The sequence below is a fragment of the Ictidomys tridecemlineatus genome, chromosome 5 (assembly GCF_052094955.1).
Source record: "Ictidomys tridecemlineatus isolate mIctTri1 chromosome 5, mIctTri1.hap1, whole genome shotgun sequence".
NCBI classification, from domain to species: Eukaryota; Metazoa; Chordata; class Mammalia; order Rodentia; family Sciuridae; genus Ictidomys; species Ictidomys tridecemlineatus.
In genome coordinates, this window is record NC_135481.1 from 54,292,957 (window position 1) to 54,312,623 (window position 19,667).

At 39.1% G+C, this 19,667-nt stretch overlaps 2 long non-coding RNA genes across 2 annotated transcripts; one reads left to right on the plus strand and one right to left on the minus strand.

Moving 5' to 3' along the window:
- Positions 1-2,963: 2,963 nt before the first annotated feature.
- Positions 2,964-14,667, minus strand: LOC144377799 (uncharacterized). The gene is made up of 2 exons (XR_013438955.1): positions 14,282-14,667; positions 2,964-3,236 (listed from the first exon to the last, which is right to left on the minus strand). It is a non-coding gene; the product is annotated as an uncharacterized LOC144377799 (long non-coding RNA).
- On the plus strand, positions 11,060-15,048 carry LOC144377800 (uncharacterized). Its single transcript, XR_013438956.1, has 3 exons — positions 11,060-11,170; positions 14,676-14,771; positions 14,884-15,048. It is a non-coding gene; the product is annotated as an uncharacterized LOC144377800 (long non-coding RNA).
- The last annotated feature ends 4,619 nt before the right edge of the window (positions 15,049-19,667 follow it).

A 19,667-nucleotide genomic window follows, 5' to 3' on the forward strand; every position in this document is an offset into this window, starting at 1 on the left:
CAATTTTAGGAAGGTAGAACCCATTTAAGATAAATGGAAAAGCTGGAGAAAAATTACAGACAACCTGCCATGGGGATTAACTTATCTCTGAGACACAGTCTACCAACTCTCTGATTGTCAAGCTTACAAAATATGAGAAGTGTGTGGGAAACAGACAAGCTAATTCAAATGGCACCCATCCCTGGCATCCAATATTAGCAAAAAGGAACTTCACTTCTCTAGGATGGAAAGTTGGACTTGACTTTTAGAGGTCTTTGTGCCAAAGGACAACTTTCTCTTCACCACAAAGCAGGTGGCTTCCATGCCCAGACACACTTCCAGGGCCCATTCACTTGTCATCTGGGTAATTCTGGCCCATTCACATAGGCAAGGTGCCAGCACCGGGGTGGGGGCCAGTTGGAGGAGTCACAACCACAATAACTAACTAGAATGCTTAGCATGTGCCTGGCACTGCCCAAAATCATTTATGTGAGTTATTTCTTGTCATTCCTGAAACGACCCTATTAAGCAGGTACTATTATTATCCTGAGGTTACACAGGAGTAAGGTGGCTCTGAGAAAGTGTAACCCTGGAGTCTGGGACTGAGGGGTGGTATTTCTGTGTTATCTTCCACTCAGCTCTAGTCCAATTACCATAAAACCATCTCGGCAGCCAGACACTTCTAATAGCTAACTGTCTAGCAAAGGCTGCATTGTCTTTGAAGCCTTAAACACAGCCCTTTTAATTGGAATTGCTTCCTAATTCAGCTTCATATATCTTCTCTCCCCTTACACAAAAGAATCTATTGTGTGGATCTCAGAACAAACTGGATGCTCCTTTGATATACTTTGCATGTAAATGTAAGGAACAAGACTCATTTGATTTCATTATATCCTTTATTGATGTGCCTGCAGCATTTTATTGTAGGTTTTTGTGACCAGAATTCCTAACAAAGGAGGGAGCGGGCTTCTAGGCTGGCAGCTCAGAGAGAGAGGATTTACCACCACTTCAAGCTCTGAAGGGATGCGCACTTATTGCTATTGTAGTTCCAGGCTTTTCAAAGGCTGGGTGTTTTCAGGAGCTGATGCTACTCTATGATCAGGAAAGTGTTATCAAGGCATGAGATGAATACAAAATATCATCCTTGCAACTATGCATTGAGTGGAGAGTTTACGAAAGCTGCCCCCAAACAGTCTGGCTCACATATCATATCATTGCAGAGAATGTGCTTGCATGCCCAGTACTGAAAAAAAAAAAAAAATCCTGTGTGTCTGCTCAGTAGAGAACACACAGAGCTGGTACCTAATCCTTCCTTCCTGCAATGACAGGCTCCTGGGACTATAGGGTGGGGTTAATTATTCCCAACATTCTTCATTATACAGTTGCTCTTTGACTTACAATTGGGTTCTTTCCTGATAAAACCATTGTGAGTTGACAATATTGCTTATTTAAAAAAATGCATTGAATACACCAAACCTATAGAATATCAGAGTTTATCAGGCCACAGAGTCTTGGTTATTTCCCCTGAATCTTCTGGCTGACTGGGAGCTGTGGTTCACTACAGCTCCCCAGTATCAAGGAGAGGATTGGACTGCATATTGATAGTCCAGGAAAAGATCAAAATTCAAAATTAGAATGTAGTTTTTACTGAATGTGTATCGTTTTGTAACATCACAAAACAAAAAATGTCATATGTTGAACCATTGCAAATTGGGGACCATCTGGAATTCTAAATGAGATAAAGATTAAAAATAGTAGGAAGCCATTGAACTGCAAATGCTCAAGACATTCTGCCTCCAGAGAAACTGACACATTTCCCCAAGCCATGCTTATTTTCTTCTGTGCTATCTTTTTTTTTTAAATTTAGTCTTTTTAATAATTAAAACCTCTTACAACTCTTTTGTGCTAAATAGTGATAGCTTAGAATGATTAAACACTTAGTAAGCACTGGATACTTTATTGCATTTTTCCATTTATCTTCACAGTAACCCTATAAAATTGGGATTTAATTTTTCCCATTTTACAGACAAGAAATGGGCACAGAGTGGTTAAGAGCTTCCTCTTGTGACACAGCTAGTACACAGAGTTTCCAAAACTTCATCCCTTGGAGTCTGATTGCAGTCTTGGAGGTTGGGAGTATAGCTCAGTGGTAGAGCATTTGCCTGACATGTGTGAGGCCCTGGGTTCCATCCCTAGCACCAAAAATAAATAAATAAATAAATAAATGATAGATAAATATGACACTATTTCCTAACACTTGAGGTTTCTTTCTTTTTTTCTTTTGATACCAAGGATTGAACTCAGGAGCACTCACCGAGCCATATCCCCCGCCCTATTTTACATTTTTTATTTAGATACAGGGTCTCACTAAATTGCTTTGGGCCTTGCTTTTGCTGAGGCTGACTTTGAACTCCAGATCCTACCTCAGCCTCCAGAGCCATGGGGATTACAGGCATGCACCACAGTGCCCAGCAAGGTTTCTTTCCTTAATATCCTGGCTTGAAGTTTTATACATATCCTACCAGAAGCCTCTACATTTTTACCAGAAATTTAGCACTTTGAGAGTACACTTAAGATCCCTACAATCTATAGCTCTCCTGGAGGACATAGATTTCCAATGGCCCTTCAGGCTTTTCTCCTTAGTATCCCAGATCTGTTCCTGCTGCCTCCTTCCCACAAGGCCTATCTTACACGAGTCAAGGTTTCTCTGAGCACTATACTTCACAAAAATGAATCGAGCGTAATTTTTCTTACTAATTCTCCACCTTAAGAACTCCTGATATGCACAAATCCATATTAATATAGCAGAAGGTTTAGATTGCCTAATTAAACATACCACAAAAAGCTAATTTGCGTTACTGCAGACTTCCTCCAAATGCTGAGCTCCCTGATGCATTGAAAATGAGATTTAATTGATGACAAAATTGATTCACAGCTTTTCAGGAACTAAACGATAGAGTAAACAACAGACCACTTTAAGTAAATTCTTTCATATAAATTTATATATTTCCTAGAACCCAAGAGCTCCAATACTAAAAGTCATTGAAGATTCTTCAAGGTTTCTGTGTTAGTTAGGTTTTCATTGCTGGGTGACCAAAATATCTGACCAGAACAACTTAGAGGAGGAAAAGTTTTTAGTTTACTGTTCAAGAGGTTCTGTCCAAGTTCGGCAAACTCCATGGCTCTGGGCCTGAGATGAATCAGAATATCATGGCAGAAGGGCAGGGTGCGGAAAGGTTGCTCACCTCGTGGCAGACCTGAGAAGTAGAGAAAGAGAGAGTGGCAGGGGGTAGGGGAAGAAGGGGCCACAGAGAAGATGTACCTTTCCAGGCCCCCCCACCACCACCAGTGACTCACCTTCTCCAGCCACACCCCACCTGCCTATAGTTCTCCCAGCCAGTTTGTTCAAAGTAGGATGGGCTGATTAAGTTACAGCTGTCATAACTGAATCATTTTACTTCTAAATATTCCTGCATTAACACAGGAGCTTTTGGGGTGACTCCTTATATCCAACAGCTTCATACATTAGTGGAGCCCAATTTTTTTCCCCTTTCTCTTTATAAATGGAGTAAAAAAAAATCAGTAATTAGATCACACTATTAAGTGATACCGGGGCCACATACTGCTGTCTCTAGCTATTTGAAAGAAGTGATTCACATTTTCTAGCTGATTTGGAGAACTGGATGGGAGCAGCGCAGTAGCATCTAAATGCTATTACCTTTCAAAGACATTGCAAAGGAGAGTTGCTGACTAACGCACATAGATACTTTGGAAGATAATCAATAACCTTGAGATTACATTTCTGTCTTCCCTTTGCTCTGCAACAAGAAGTCTGACTTGAATAGCAAACCAGCTAAGATTATGGAAGTGCACTGGATGATAATTAAATGAGAGGTGGCTTTTATTTCAGACCTGAAAAGGAGTCTATTATTTCTTTTCTCACTTCTGTTTCCCTGTGAAGGAATAGGGCTATGATGGGGCTCTCAGTGGCTGAGCATTTTCAGTTGGTTAATTATCATCTAGCTCACGACTTCCTTGGTAGGTCGATAGGTTTCCTATTTGGCCCTTACCTTTGGTTTTCTAGCCCTGTCTATTAGGTTTTCTTTGGCTGTGTAGCAAATTACTAGAAATTTGGCACCTTGAGAGTACACTTAAGATCTCACTGTTGCATGGTTCAGGAATCTGAGCACTGCTGTGTTAGTTTCTCTGCTCAGAGACTCTCAAAGCTGAAAATAAGATGTCAGTTGGGGCTGGGGTTTCACCTGAGGTTTGGGATCCTCTCCTACATTCATGTAGTTGTTGGTAGTATTTATGGTATTGTATTGTAGAAGTTATGGCAGCTTGCTACTCTAAAGCCAGCATTTTTGACCTTTGGATCCTCTTTGGAAGGGCTTACCAGATTGGGTCAGGCCACCCAGGACAACCTCTCTTAGATTAAATAGTCAACTGATTACAGACCTTATTTACAGCTAGAAAAATCTTATACAATGTAACATGATCATGAGAGTGATGTCCCATCCCCTTTGCCCTATTCTGCTGTTTAGAAGCAACTTATGGCTCTTGCTCAAGGGTATGGGTCCACTGACAGTCATCTTAGAATTCTGCCTACCACATCCTCTTTCTGGATAAGAACTGAAATGAGGCTGATGAGTGTCAAACATCCACTCCCTTCTGCACAGGACAGTACAATGAGATAATGCCCTAGAAATGACCTGCTTCTATTTACATCACCATATCAAGACCTAAAGTCAAATATCCGTGTTTTAAGAATTTAAGGATTTCATATTGGACAAACTTGACATGAATACGAAGTAAAAGATGTATGTGGTTTAATTTTTCCTTTCTATAGGACAGCAGTGTGCAAAGAAAGCTGAGTATATTAGAAAGATTTTTGTTTCACCTCAAATGGAAAAGCAAATGTATTTCAGAATAAGAAAATTGATATAGGCCGAAGGTCCAAGAGTTTGGAATAAATAAACCTCTCCCAGGTTTGGAATAAAATGAGTTCTTTCTGTTCCCTGGTATCCTCAGAGGGAAAATGACCCCGATTGTGGTTGATGTTCACAGTGAGGCTGGGCCACAGAGCTACTATTTGTGTTAAAAATATTTCTCCATAAACACATTAGAGCAGTATTGTTTTCATTGCTCTACTTTCCAATTAACACTTTCTTTTCATTGTCAGTCTGGCCCTGGAAATTCTGGTAAAACTAAAATAGGCTGTTATGAGAATATCATTCACAATACATCCAGAAACACATCTGTAAATAAGATCTTGTAGCTCTTCAGAGTCCAGAATTTATACATCTTGAGATATATTATTTGGAAGAGAGAATCAGAGAAGCACCAAAAACACATGTTTATTAGTGCTTATTCATGTGCAGTCATACTTTCTCATTGCTACTCTAAATATAATTCTAAAGAGATAATAATATTAGAGAATTTTGCAATATATTATACTATCTACTTAGAATAATATAATACAGATGATGTTGGGGTTACCCCAGTCTTTGAAAATTACATAAAATTGATTTGGATCTCCTTATATTCTGTGGGAATCCAATGCTGTCACTGAGGTTGGGATAGATCACTTGATCTAAGTTACCACTAGCTCTGATGTGTTCCTTCTGAATTCTTACTCTCACTGACATTTGGTCTTCTGACATGTCCCTTATCTTCACTGACCCATGGACTCCAAGAGAGAATACGGATCCTATTCCTAAAGCAGGGTTGGCTACATAATTTAGGGCCTTGTGCAAGATGAAAATAAAAAGACCCTTGGTTAAAAAAAAATTATTAAGAAGTTCAAGATGAGAGCTGGGGTTGGGGCTCAGTGGTAAAGCACTTGCCTAGCACATGTGAGGCACTGGGTTTGACCCTCAGCACCACATAAATAAATAAAATAAAGGTATTGTGTTCATCTACAACTAAAATTATATATATAATCTTTTTTTAAAAAGAAGTTCAAGACAAGATGGGGGTATAGCTAAGTGGTATAGCACTTGTCTAGTATGCACAAGGCCCTGGGTTCTATCCTCAGCACTGGGGTTGTAGGGAGGGAGGAAAAGAAAATGAAAGACATTCAGGATGGTGACAGGAAGGCATTAAACCAAGCATAGAGTCTTTTTAGGCTTCGGGCCTTGTGTGACTGCACAGGTTACATGTCCGTGATGCTGACCCCATCCTAAAGTTTCCCAAAATACCATTTCTAAGAGGCAATCAAATGGACTACAATTTTGTTAAAAGTGCCTGGAATAATAAAACAGAAGGGTGAGTCTGGGGATAGAGAATTTCAGATTACAGAGTCCCTTCAAATGTCTCTTTATTTACTGAAATTTAGCTTAGCTAGAACTCCTCCTTTTTTCCTGATAGATTTCCAACCCATATCCTCTGCCCAGGGTTTGAGCATGTGGTGCTAATCAAAGGATTTCATTGGCCAAAAAACTTGACCTAGGGCTGGGGATGTGGCTCAAGCGGTAGCGCACTTGCCTGGCATGCGTGCGGCCCGGGTTCAAAGCTCAGCACCACCTACAAACAAATATGTTGTGTAAAAACCTTGACCTACTCCTGAGCAATTGTTTCCTTCCTAAGGGACAGAAGCAAGAATAGTTAATTGTATTTTAAATAGCAAATTGTCCTCGGGCTGCAAATTCTATTGTGTCTGGGTATTATTATTATCATTCTTATTGAACAGATGAGGAGTTCTGTCTATAGACATATCTCCCTGAATACTCCAGATCTTGTCTGATCTTGGAAGCTATGCAGGGTCTGGCCTGGTTAGTATTTGAAAGAGAGATAAGGAGCTCTGATGTCCAAGTGAACACATCTGGTGAAATGGTATCTAGCGTCAGCATTTACATTCTTTCTTCTATGCTTGCTGCTTTCTAAACCTAGAAAGGTTTATGTGAAATTACGAATTAGGCACGGAGGGCTAGGGGTGCAGCTCAATTGCAGAGCACTTCTCTAGCCTGTGTGAGGCCCTGGGTTCAATCTCTGCCCCCACCACACCCACAGCAAGCCCAGCACATTAGCTTACAGAATGTACTAAGGTTATGTCTATGGGATGCAGCTTGATATAAATCTTTCAATGCCTCTACCAGAGCCCAGAAGTTGGACAGTAGAAGTTAGATTATTATGTGAAGCAGGGTAAGCCAAAAGGATATCATGGAAGAAAGTTGTGGCTGTATCCCTCTTCTCTTCCTGGACAGTGTGGGATTTAAGGGCTGTGTAGGAGCTCTTTTTTTCAGCTCTTTATGAAACTGAAGACCATTATTATAGTACCTTTATGCTCTATGAACATGGAAAGCATAGCTATCCTCTTGCAACTGCAAAGCCACAGTTATTTGACTTTCCCTTTTTCTTTTTAAGGAAGAAGAATCCTGTAATATTTGGTAGACATCATTAGAGACATTTTCTTCATTGTCAGTGTGGTACTGCATTGTGTTCAGGCCATCACCCACCATTAGGAGAACTTAATTCCAAGGCAACTGACCCACCAAACCATCTGTGTAATCTCTGCATGAACATGCTACAGTCTGCTTGTTGAAACAAAGATTAATATAAAAGTGCCTCCTGAATAGAGTGATCATTTAATTCATCTTTCAGATTTGGACACTTCTAAGAGTGATACTAAAATTGTTAATTATGCACTTTTTAAAACTATGTATTTATGTGTGGGGACTAGCTGAGCACGTGCAAGGTTCTGGGTTCAGTGCCAAATCTGCTCCCCTACAAAAGCATCTGTTGACCAACAAATTAGTTTTGTTAGAATAGTAGACTTAAAGATGGGTACAGTAGTAGTGCCTATAGTGCCAGTACTCAGGAGTCTGAAGCAAGAAGTTCAAGGTCAAACCAGGAGTTCAAGGTCAGCCTGGGCAAGATAGTGAGATCATATCTCCAAAAAAAAAAAAGAGTGGTAGTCTTATAAAGTGTGCCTCAAACCTATTTCAAAAATAACATTTTTTTTCTAAAGAATAAAAAAGAAAAATTTATAATTATTTATGTTGATTATCAGAATTTAAAAAATGATATCAGAAAATTTATTCTTATTATATTAATATACTTTCATCAGTTTTTATAGTATTCTGTTTAATATTAAGTCAATGCAGTTTTTATAGTATTCTGTTTAATATTAAGTCACTGGTAGTTTTCTTTTTTATTAGAGCATTTATTAGCTATACATCAAAATTGGGTTCATTTTGACAACATCATACATGCATGGAATTTTATTTACTCCATTTCAGTTCCTGTTTCCCCTCCCTCTCCCTGTTCTGCTTACTCTACTCATTAATAATGATCTTCCTTTCACTCATTTATTATTCATTTTAATTGGTGCTTTCTACATATATATAAAGGTAAAATTTCCTGTGGTATATTAGTATATGCACATAATTGATTCTGCATTTCCTCCCCTCCCCTTTCCTATCCCTCTTCACTCTCTTAATCTCCTATTCTACTGATCTTCCCTATATCTTTATGATATACAATCTTTCCCTTATTTTGCTCCAGTTTCACATATGAGAGAAAACATTTGCTCCTTGATTTTCTGAGACTGGCTTATTTCACTAGGCATGAAGTTCTCCATTTCCATCCATTTACCAGCAAATGCCATAATTTTATTCTTTTTTATGGCTGAATAGAACTCCAATGTGTGTATGCATTTTTCTAATTCACTCATCTATTGATTGTAATCTGGGCTGATTCCATAATCTGGCTATTGTGAATTGTGCTGCTATAAACATCGGAGTGGCTGTATTGGTAAAGCATGCTGATTTGAGTTCTTTTGGATAAATACAAAGAGATGGCATAGCTGGGTCATAGGGTTGTTCCATTCCTGGATTTTTGAAGGACCTTCACGTGGCTTTCCAGAATGGTTGTACTAGTCTGCAGTTCTACCAACAAGGTACAAGTGTACATTTCCCCCCACGGTCTCACCAGTACTTATTGTTTGTATTTTTGATAATTGCCATAGTGACTGGAGTGAGATGAAATCTTAATGTAGTTTTGGTTTGCATTTCCCTGGTTACTAGGGATGTTGAACTTTCTTCATATATCTGTTGACCATTTGTGTTTCTTCTTTTGGGAAATATCTGCTTAGTTCTTTTGCCCATTTATTTATTGAGTTATTTGTTGTTTTGGTGTTAAGTTTTCTGAGCTAATCAATTTTTGTAATATTCTGCTTAATATAGTGTCACTGGTATTTTTCTGAGGAATATATATTTTAATATGGTCTTATTATGGTAAATTAATCTATAAGTGCTTGCAATCAACTTGAAGATTGCATTCTAAGGTTAATACATTTTAAAATTGTTATCACCTTAAGTTGCCTATTGTCTGAAAAAATAACTCTCTCTCTAGGTACTGAAGCACTTAGTGACCTCAAAACAAATTCTGCTAAACAGAATATATTTGCAATTTAATTTTTGACTTTTCACCAATGAAATATTCAATTTTCAAATTGAACATTTCGGTCCAATTATTTTCACAAGTACTGTTTTTTTTTTTTTTTGTCTCTAGAGTATTTCGACGAATGATTTTCTCTTTTTTCTTTCTTCTTTTTTATTTTTTGGTAGTGCTGGGGGCCGGGTGTTGAACTCAGGGCCTTGCTCATGACAGGCAAGTGCTCTGCCACAGAGCTACATCCACAGCCCTTTTTGTTTTATTTTGAGCCTGGCTTCAAACTTTCCATCCTTCTGCCTCAGCCTTCACTGTGCCCTGTTTGACAAATGATTTTTTAAGCAAAAATTCATTGAATAAAGGCCTTTATGAATCTTTTGAATGTCTTGCCAAGTGTAGATGCCCCCAAACTGAATATACACTTACCCTGGATTGTTACCAAAAGATATTTCCCACAAGATATTCCAAAATACAACTGTTGAATTTCAAATTATACCTGAGGATTATTTGAGTTCTCTTTTCTAATTTATTTACTCTCTCTCTCTTGCATTTGTAGGGATACATTTCAGTATCTTTCCATTTGCAAGTTTTATTACCAATAACAGCAAATTCATTAAAGCTTCAAAAGCTGAAGTCTTTGGCATTCTCATCAATAAATACTTTACATATTTCTAACATTTTGAATAACATGCAAACCAAATTTAGAAGATTTGTTTATAAAAATGCTCAATGTCATTGATAGGTTAATATATAAAGTTAATATATAAATTCAGAGGCTCAAACACTTCTAACATCCTATACCTATCAGGCAGGAAGGACAGAAAGCATGTGGCACCATGCTGGCCTAAGTGAGTGCTCAAACCAGCTTTGTAGATCAGCAACACTGTGCATTAGGTCGTATTTGTCCACTTTGTCAATTACAGCTTCTTTTCCCAGCTTGTCTGGACATGGGTATGAATTCTATGACGAGCTCACCACTTCTCAGTGCATTTCTGCTCACAGCTGGAAAATACTGTTTTTTATCTTGATGTTCTGTTCCACCAAAACTTGTTATTGTCACCATAAAAAATAATTTTACTTTCAATGTCTCATTTTTTAGTGGAATTTCCAGTTGCATTCACAATAACATGAGGTGTAAAAGAATGAACATCTGAAAGCTCTACTTTGATACCATGAATTGGGTAAAATATATTGAGCCAACATTGCAATGAAATTTTTTTCTATTGAAGTAAATGATAACACTGGCCAGGCATGGTGGTGCATACCTGTAATCCCTGCAAGCTCGTCAGGCTGAGGCAGGAGGATCACAAGTTCAAAGCCAGAATCAGCAACTTAGCTAGGCCCTAAGCAACTTAGCAAGATCCAGTCTCTAAATAACACATAAAAGGGCTGGGAATGTAGCTCAGTGGTTAAGCACCGGGTTCAATCCCTAGTACAAGGAAAAAAATAAAAAATAAAAGATAACACTGAATAAAATTGGCAATTATTCTATTAATGGAGACAACATGTAACATCTCTTGTTTTATTTATTCTATGTACATAAGAATGCTTGGAATTAAAAATATCTTAAGAGATACTTAAAAAAAACCTAGTCACTTGATTTAAGCAAAAAATCAAGTTTCCAGAGTAAGAATGATAAGTAAATGCATTTTCTAAAGTTTTAATAGTTAACTTTTCTGTCAGCACATTCTTTTTTTTTTTTTTTTTTTTTTTTGAGACAGCATCTGGTTAAGTTTTCCAGACTGGCCTAGGACTTGTGATCCTCCTTCCTCAGTCTTCCAAGTAGTTGGGATTACAGGTATGTGCCACCATGTTTAAATTGGATTTTTAGTGCTTAATTTTTCTATGATATTCATTTTTATAGATCTCATTGCTATTAAAAGAAATCACTGCCATATAAATGTGTTATCAGTAAAATGAATAGTTGTAGATTTTAGACAGCAAAACCACCATGTAAGAACTTCTTCTAGGCTTTCTCATGCATCTTACTTACACTAGGGTGTCCCCATGACCCATGTTTCTCATTGACCCTGGCCCTGGCTGTGGCCTAGCCTGCTGACATACCAAGTGGCCAGCAGAGCAGCAGGTTCAAAAGAGTGAGTTAGCTATGTGTCCCAAAGAAAGGGTCAGGAGAAGACAAAGTGTCTCCAGGAGTCTTTCAGATTTAATCACAGGTTAACGTGAGAACCTGTTCACCTCACATGAGTGTCCCGTACTATGAAGGGTGTGACGTGGCAGAAGGTAGAAACTGAGTGTGGAAACCTCTTAATTCTACCCTAGCTTATTTGATTGTAACAATTACTACTGATAGATACTTCATTAAAAATTGAAAAATCCAGAATAAATGCTAAACCAGACGGCATATTAGACAATAGGCATAAACCAGAACTGTCCTACAAGCAAAACAGAACACTGATCAAGAACTCCTGTTTTGATCATCAGTATTCTAAGGTCTAGCCCTAAATCCTGGATACTTTTCAAAATATCTTCCGTGAATGTACTTACAATGTGACATCAAATTGAATGAAATCTCCATGCCAGATTGAACTCTTTCATATTTTTTTTTAGATAAAATAAAACAAAGTAGTATTTAATGGAGGGGGTAGATTCTTATATAAGAATTATACAACACAACTTTGAATATTAAATTGAAAATTATAAATTTTTTAAAGCAAGCAAGAAGTCTCATTGTCTGTCTCCACCGTTTCTTCTGAGATATTGTTGCTGTTATAAATGCTTTTTACTTAAAACAGCTAAAATAAAAATAGCCATAGCCAGGTGCTGTGGTGCACACCTGTAATTCCAGCAGATCAGGAGGCTGAGGCAGGAAGATCCTGAGTTCAAAGCCAGCCTCAGCAAAAGTGAGATACTAAGCATCTCAGTGAGATCCTGTCTCTAAATAAATACAAAATAGGGCTGGGGATGTGGCTCAGTGGTCAGGTGGCCCTGAGTTCAATCTGGGGTACACGCCTTAAAAATTTAAAAATAAAAAATAAATAAAAAATTTTAAAAATAGCGTTAACATCAAATACTGGTGAGAATGAGGAGAGACCGGATTTCTGGTACAGCTGCTCTTAAAAAACATTTTGGCAGTTTCATGAAAGTAATTGAACTCACAAGAATTTGTCCTAAAGAATTGAAAATGTATAGCAGGCACAGGGGCTCATGCCTGTAATCCCAGCAACTCTGGAGGCTGAGGAAGAGAATAGTGAATTTGAAGTCAACCTCAGCAATTTAACAAGGCTTTAAGTGACTTAATGAGACTTTATCTCAAAATAAAAAACAAAAAGGTCGGGGATAGGGGTGGGGATGTGGCTCAAGCAGTAGCGCACTCGCCTGGCATGTGTGCGGCCCAGGTTCGATCCTCAGCACCACATACAAACAAAGATGTTGTGTCCGCCGATAACTAAAAAATAAATATTAAAATTCTCTCTCTCTCTCTTAAAAAAAAAGTTCAGGGACATAGTTCAGTATGCTGGGTTCAATCCCTGATATGAAGAAAAAGAAAGAAAAGGAGAAGAAGAAGAAAAGGAGGGGGGAGAGAAGGGAAGAAGAAGGAGGAGGAGGAGGAGAAATGAAAACTTACATGTAGACAAAAACAGGCACACAAACATTCAGATTAGCTTTATTTTTAATAACTCCAAATTAGAAACAACCATCACATCTTTCAATGGGTGAATGCTTAAACAAACAATGGCAGAGCCCTACTACAGAATACTATTCATCCAGAAAAAGCAATGAACTATTAATCCATGCAACAACTTGGATGATCTCAAGGATTTATGCTATTAAAAAGTTAATCTCAAAAAATCACATACATCATGATTCCAGTCTTATGATAATTTCAAAAAGACAAAATGGTAGATATGTAGAACATATTCACGATCATCATGGGTTACAGACAGAGGCGAGGATTATAAAGATGTAATATTAGGGGCTACCTGTAATCCCAGCTACATGGAAGGCTGAAATAGGAGGATCACATGTTAGAGGCCAGCCTCAATTTATCAAGACCCTGTATCAAACAACAACAACAACAACATCAACAACAAACTGAAAAAGGGCTGGGGAGGGGGATGAACTTAAATGGTAGAGTGCCCCTGGGTTCAATGCCCAGTACACCACCAAAAAAAATAAAAGATCAAAGGGTCCACAGGACTCTGCATACTATTTATTTTTTTGCAGTCTAGTGTGAATTCATATTTTCCAGATGAAATGTTAAACATAAATGCCTGAGCCACTTTTATATTTTTGTTATGATCTCTTCTTGCCTGAAGAGAAAAAGTAATGATGAAATTATTTCAAATTTCAATGATTTTCTTTCTTTTTTCCTATATTTCCTCTTTGTTCTGTGATGAGCATATATTATTAACATAGTAATTATGATAATATTGAGGAATTAAAGATTAACTACTAATGTCAAGGTTAATTAAGAGAGGGCTGAAGGAAAGAATAAGTACTCAAAAGTACTAGACAGAGCTCAGAGTACACAGAAAGAGAGAGAGGCTGAAATTCAGTGCCCAATAATAGGAGGTCCTCTCCTTAAGCAAGGACACATAACTGGAATCTGTCAAAGAAAAGATTGATATTCTCCAAATGTGAGAGAACACTAGGTCAGAACAGTTTAGACAAAGGCTTTAAATGACCAACAGTCTCATCTGGTCCCTGGAATAAACATTGGGTCACTAAACTTACAGAGTTGATAAACCGAGATTATGTCAGGTAGGAGGTGGCTTTGTATGCTGGGTTCAGTATGAAGAGCTGACCAGGTCTGAGATGCTAAGGCCCTAGTGGGTGTGGGTGCCCTAAGAGGAAATTTCCTAGTCTAAAGAAGAGAAATTCCATCTCTCACAAAACAGAGCTGTGAAAGGTTCAAAAGCGAGTTGAGGCCAGGCACGGTGGTGCTTACCTGTAATCCCAGCAACTCTGGAGGCTGAAGCAGCCAGTTGACGAATTCAAGGCCAGCCTCAGCAACTTGGTGAAGTACTAAGTGACTTGGCGGAACCCTGTCTCAAAATACCAGCTAAAAAATAAAAAGGGTTGGGGATGTGGCTCAGTGAGTAAGCACCCCTGGGTTCAATTCCCTACCCTGCAACACACACACATACAAAGTGAGTTGAAGGCACCTTGGAGTAAATCATTATCTTATTCCTAAAGGTCAAGTTTAGCCTGTCACAGGGAGAAGGGAGATTGGACTCTGCTGGACCTCACTAACATGTAAGGTCCACCAAAGAGTTCCTTTAGCGCTGTGCTCACTCATGCTTCCCCTGCCACTGATCTGTGCCTCTCTGTGTGTCTTCCAGGTACTCATTACACATACCAAGTGTGGGGTGTGCTTCTCCATTATTCTTGGGCGTCAACTGCACAGGCACATTTCAATGCCTGCCTTTCCTCTGATGGTAATTGTTATTATTGTAAACAATCTAATTTGAGCACTAATACATGTAATTTCAACTGATCTGACAGTAATGAATCTCGAGTGTGCTGTTCCCTGATGTGCTTCTTTCCCAGGTGAGGGGCAGCCAGCAGGAGCATCCCCATGCTCTGGCCAGATGGAGTCTGGGGACCATAGGGGTATTGGCTGGGGTCTTTGAAAGAGTATTTATGTCTTCAAGATTGGTACCCCTTTCCTTCATGTAACTTTGAGTGGCAATCCTAATAAAATATTTAATCTGTGCTAATGGAGAAGTAGTATATTGTAATTTTAGAGCAGAGTTACAGATTTTAGAATAATTTTTGATGTCTCTTTGGGACATTTTTATAGTTGAACAATTATTTTCCAGGGTCATGGTTTTCTGTGAGCTTATCTAATTTTTTTAGATAAAAAAAAAAAAGCTGTGTGTTGTCAGTTTTCTTTAACAGTCTGTCCCTCGACTGAGTCACATCTTCTGGTTCCAACCTTTAAATTTTATTTTATTTTATTTTTAGAGTGGAAAATAAAAGTTTATTAAAGGACAGCAGAAAAGACTTCTCCCGGAGGAAGAAGGGGACCCAAGAGATGGAATCCAATTTTTAAATTTTACTTGGAGGAAAAACTGAGGCCATAGAAATAGCAGGACTTGTCCTTGTCATTGCAATGCCCTTTCCTCCAGGCCATCCCCTTTACTGAGGCACTGCCTTTCTAAGGTGCAGGATGTCAGAGCACCCTGGACCTATTGCTAAGAGCCATATCTGGCCAGTCAGAAGTGATATTACTTTGAAGCTGCAAGGAATGATGCCATTCATTCATCAAATCCATTCAATTCATTTATTGCCAGAGAACGTTTTAGGTATTTAGGACACAGAAATGAACAAAACCTTGTTGTTACAAAGCCTTGGAGTAATAGTGAAAGTGAATACACAAAACTTACTGTGTCCCTAGCACTATTTTAAAGGACATGTATTAACTATTCTATCCTCACAACCTGGTGAGGTAAATACAATCATTAACCTCATTTTGCAGGTGAATGAACTAAGGAACAGGAAAAAAAATTAAGTAACTAGGGCTAGAGATGTAGCTCACTGGTAAGTACATGCTTCCCATGCACAAGGCCCTGGGTTCCACCCCAGCACGCACGCGCGCGCACACACACACACACACACACACACACCTTACTCAAGATCATGGGACTAGTAAATGACCAATCCAGGAGCTACCCTTGACCATTTGGCTTTGACCTCTTGCTTTTAACTATTTGATTGCCTGATTCATAGTGACAGTAAAGCTACTGTTTTCTCCATTTTCTTTAAGCAGAACAATGCTTCCTTTTTGAAAAAATAAGCTTCTGTGTGGAGTACCAAAAAATAATATATTAAAAGTAGACCAATTCTTGATGAAGAAGGTGAGGATGGAGCAGAAGGACAATAGTGAGTCCACAGACATCATTTGAAGGGGACAGAAGCTGAGCCAAGAGACACTTGCTCCCAAATGCCCTCGCTCCTCTCCTCGGTCCACATAGTCCCTTGTGCTCTACAGCAAGGCTCTAGAACTGGAGGGGAAGCCAGAAAACCTGGAGAACAAGGTGTCTAGGTCAGTGCTGAGGGAAGAGGGCTCAGTCTGAGCAGAATGTCTGTTTGGAGGCAGTCTCCTATCTTTGAGAATAACCTGCCAGTTTTCTGTGACCAATGGGACAGGGTCTAATAGAGGGAAGAGGGGCATGTTGAAGACATATTGTAAACTTGGAGCTTTGCTTCCTCCTGTACTTCCTTTTCTTGCTTCCTGTCTTGAATGCACCATGGAGCCGCAGACAATGTCAGAAAGAAACCATAGGGGCTGGGAATGTGGCTCAGTGGTAGAGCGCTTGCCTGGCATGCATGAGGCACTGGGTTCAATCCTCAGCACCACATAAAAATAAAATAAAGATATTGTGTCCTCCTAAAACTAAAATAAATAAATATTTTTAAAAATGGTGAAGCTCTGATTAAAAAAAAAAGAAGCCATAAATATCTATCTATCTACATATGTATGTATATCTAGAGCTATATCTAGATACATACATGAACTATATATATATATACATACATAGATCTAGATCTGTGTGTGTATGTGTGTATCTATGTGTATATATATACATGTATATACACACACACATATGCTTAAGCAAACACTGAGCTTAAGATCCTGCAGATTTTTCAATGACTGCTGTGGTAGTATTCAGGAAATTGCCTTCTAGTGGCATCTTTATACTATTGTTTCCTTAAAAAAGAAAAAGAAAGAAAGAAAGAAAGAAAAGAAAAGAAAGCCAGGCACAGTGCTCATGCCTGTAATACCAGTGGCTCAGAAGGCTGAGGCAGGGGGATTGCAAGTTCAAAGCCAGCCTCAGAAACTTAGGAAGACTCTGTCTCAAAATAAAAAAAATAAAAAGGGCTGGGGATGTGGCTTAGTGGTTAAGCACCCCTGGGTTCAATTTCTGGTACAAAAATAAATAAACAGATAAATAAATAAATAAATAAATAAATACCACTGTTATGGTTTAGATATTAGGTATTCCCCAAAAACTCATGTGTGAGATGTTGCAAGAACATTCAGAGGTGAAATAATGGGGTTATGAGAGCCTTAACCGGATCAACGAATTGATTCCCAGATGAGGATTAACTGGTAACTGAAGGCAGGTAGTGTGGCTCGAGGAGGAGGGCACTGGGGTTATGCCTTTGGAGTATATATTTTGAATCTGGCAAGTAGAGTCTCTCCCTGCTTCCTGGTGTAATGCGTTGAGCTGCTTTCCTCCGCTACACTCTTCCATCATGAAGTTCTGCCTCATCTAGACGCTGAGGAATGGAGTCTGCCATCTATGGACTAAGACCTCTGAAACTGTGAGCCCCCACATAAACTTTTCCTCTTCTAAAACTGTTCTTATCAGGTCTTTTAGTCCCAGCAGCAAAAAAGCTGACTAAAATAACCATCCTTCGTCCTCTCCCAGAAGTCTGTCCAAGGGATGGCGACGTAGCTCAGTGGTAGAGAACTTCCTTGCCTAAAATGCTTGATACCATAGGCTCAATCCCCAGCATCACAAAAAAAAAAAAAGAAAAAAGAAAGAAAGAAAGAAAAAAGAAAAAGAAAGAGAGAGAGAGAGAGAGAGAGAGAGAGAGAGAGAGAGAGAGAGAAGAGAGAGAAACTTCAGGGCTATGTCCAAGCTGTTTGGTTTCAGAAAGCCCTGGAGTGGAACAGTCTAGGAAGTCATTTTGTTAAGCCTTGATCTTGAACTACAGCTATTCCCAGCCTTTGGCAGTCAGCTGATGATTTGGAGATTAGTTTCTCAAGGCCAGACTAGGGGTGGCTCCCCCACCACTACTTCCTAGTTCCTTACCACTGATCTTTGCTTTGAATTGTTAATCGCCTCTCTGAAGGCTCTTTCTAATTTTGTTAGCAGGTCTGACACTGGCTTCTGGCACCAACTCGACGCCAAGCACTGCGCTAGCCAGGGGAGAGATGAAGGTTAAAAGGTCCTTTTTCTAACCTCCAGGTTCTCAGAGTCTAAGTGGAGAGAGGCCAACACATCATGACCACAGAGAGAGCCTGTAGGGGGATCAGGAAAGAAAAAAAGCAATTCCAAGAGCTTTGGGAGGAATTGGGCTTTATTTAAGGGTACTGGGTTGTGTCACCAAAAGAGAGAGGCACTGGTTTCTTATTCCTACTTTTCTAACTTTTGGGCATATGAAGTATTTGGTTTAGAATTTAGTTTTTTGCTTGCTTTGAATTTTTATCAAAACCCTCTGGAGAATAAATGTGGATTTTTGTTTGTTTTGTTTGGGGGCTGGGGATCCACCCCACTTCTTCAAATATGCCAGGCAAGTGCTCTATCACTAAGCTACATCCTAAACTGGAATAAGTGCCTTTCTTTTTTTCTTTTTCTTTTCTTTTTTATTAGGTGGAGGGTCTGGCTATGTTGCCCAGGATGGCCTCATCCTCCTGAGCTCAAGCGATCCTCCTGCCTCAGCCTCCTGGGTGGCTGAGGACTTTTTAAAATGTCAACTTTCCTCTTTCCCCTTCCAATTCACCCTTTTCCAATGAGCACGACTTAATGGAAACTGAATTGAATAATGAAAGGTCAAAATGGGAAATAAAAGTTGGAAAGTAGGTGAGATCCTAGTATTAGGCTAAGAAGTCCAAGCTTTTACTTGGTAGCAGAAATGTCAGTGTGTTGTGGGCAAGAATTAAGGAGAGGAGTCAGAGTTAGAGATATGGGTTCATCACCAGCTTGATAATGAATTCATTGAAAGCAGCTAAATGGTAGATGGGAGAATCAGAACAACAACAAAATCCCCGAGAGCTACAGCTAAGAGTTTTGAGGACACCACAATTAGATAATGGAACCAGAAAGGCTTAACTTATGAAAACTTATCAAAGCTTTAGCTTTCTCATCTGTATGGATATTAATTGCTCACTTTGCCCCAGTATAGTGGCTTATAAGCGTAGATACTTACAATACCATCTATTCAGGAGGCTGAGGCAGAAAAATCACAAGTTTAAAGCCAGCCTCAGCAATTTAGCGAGGCTCTAAGCAATTTAGCGAGATCCTGTCTCTAACACATAAAAAGGGCTGGGGATATGACTCAGTGGTTTTAATCCAGTGCCCTTGGATTAAACCCCTGGTACTGTTGTAGGGACAAACGAGGCAAAGCACCGAAAATAGAAGGAAACAGTTTTATTTGGCTGCAGCCAGCTTCAGAGGGTATAGCCTTTGCTGTAATCAACCAATCCCCTGAACCCCGAGTTCAGGGAATTTCAGAGTTTTATACCCAGTGTGTAAGGGGAGGGGCTCAGAAGTTCACAGTCTGCAGAAGTTCACATAAAAACAGCTTTTTCTTTCACTGTT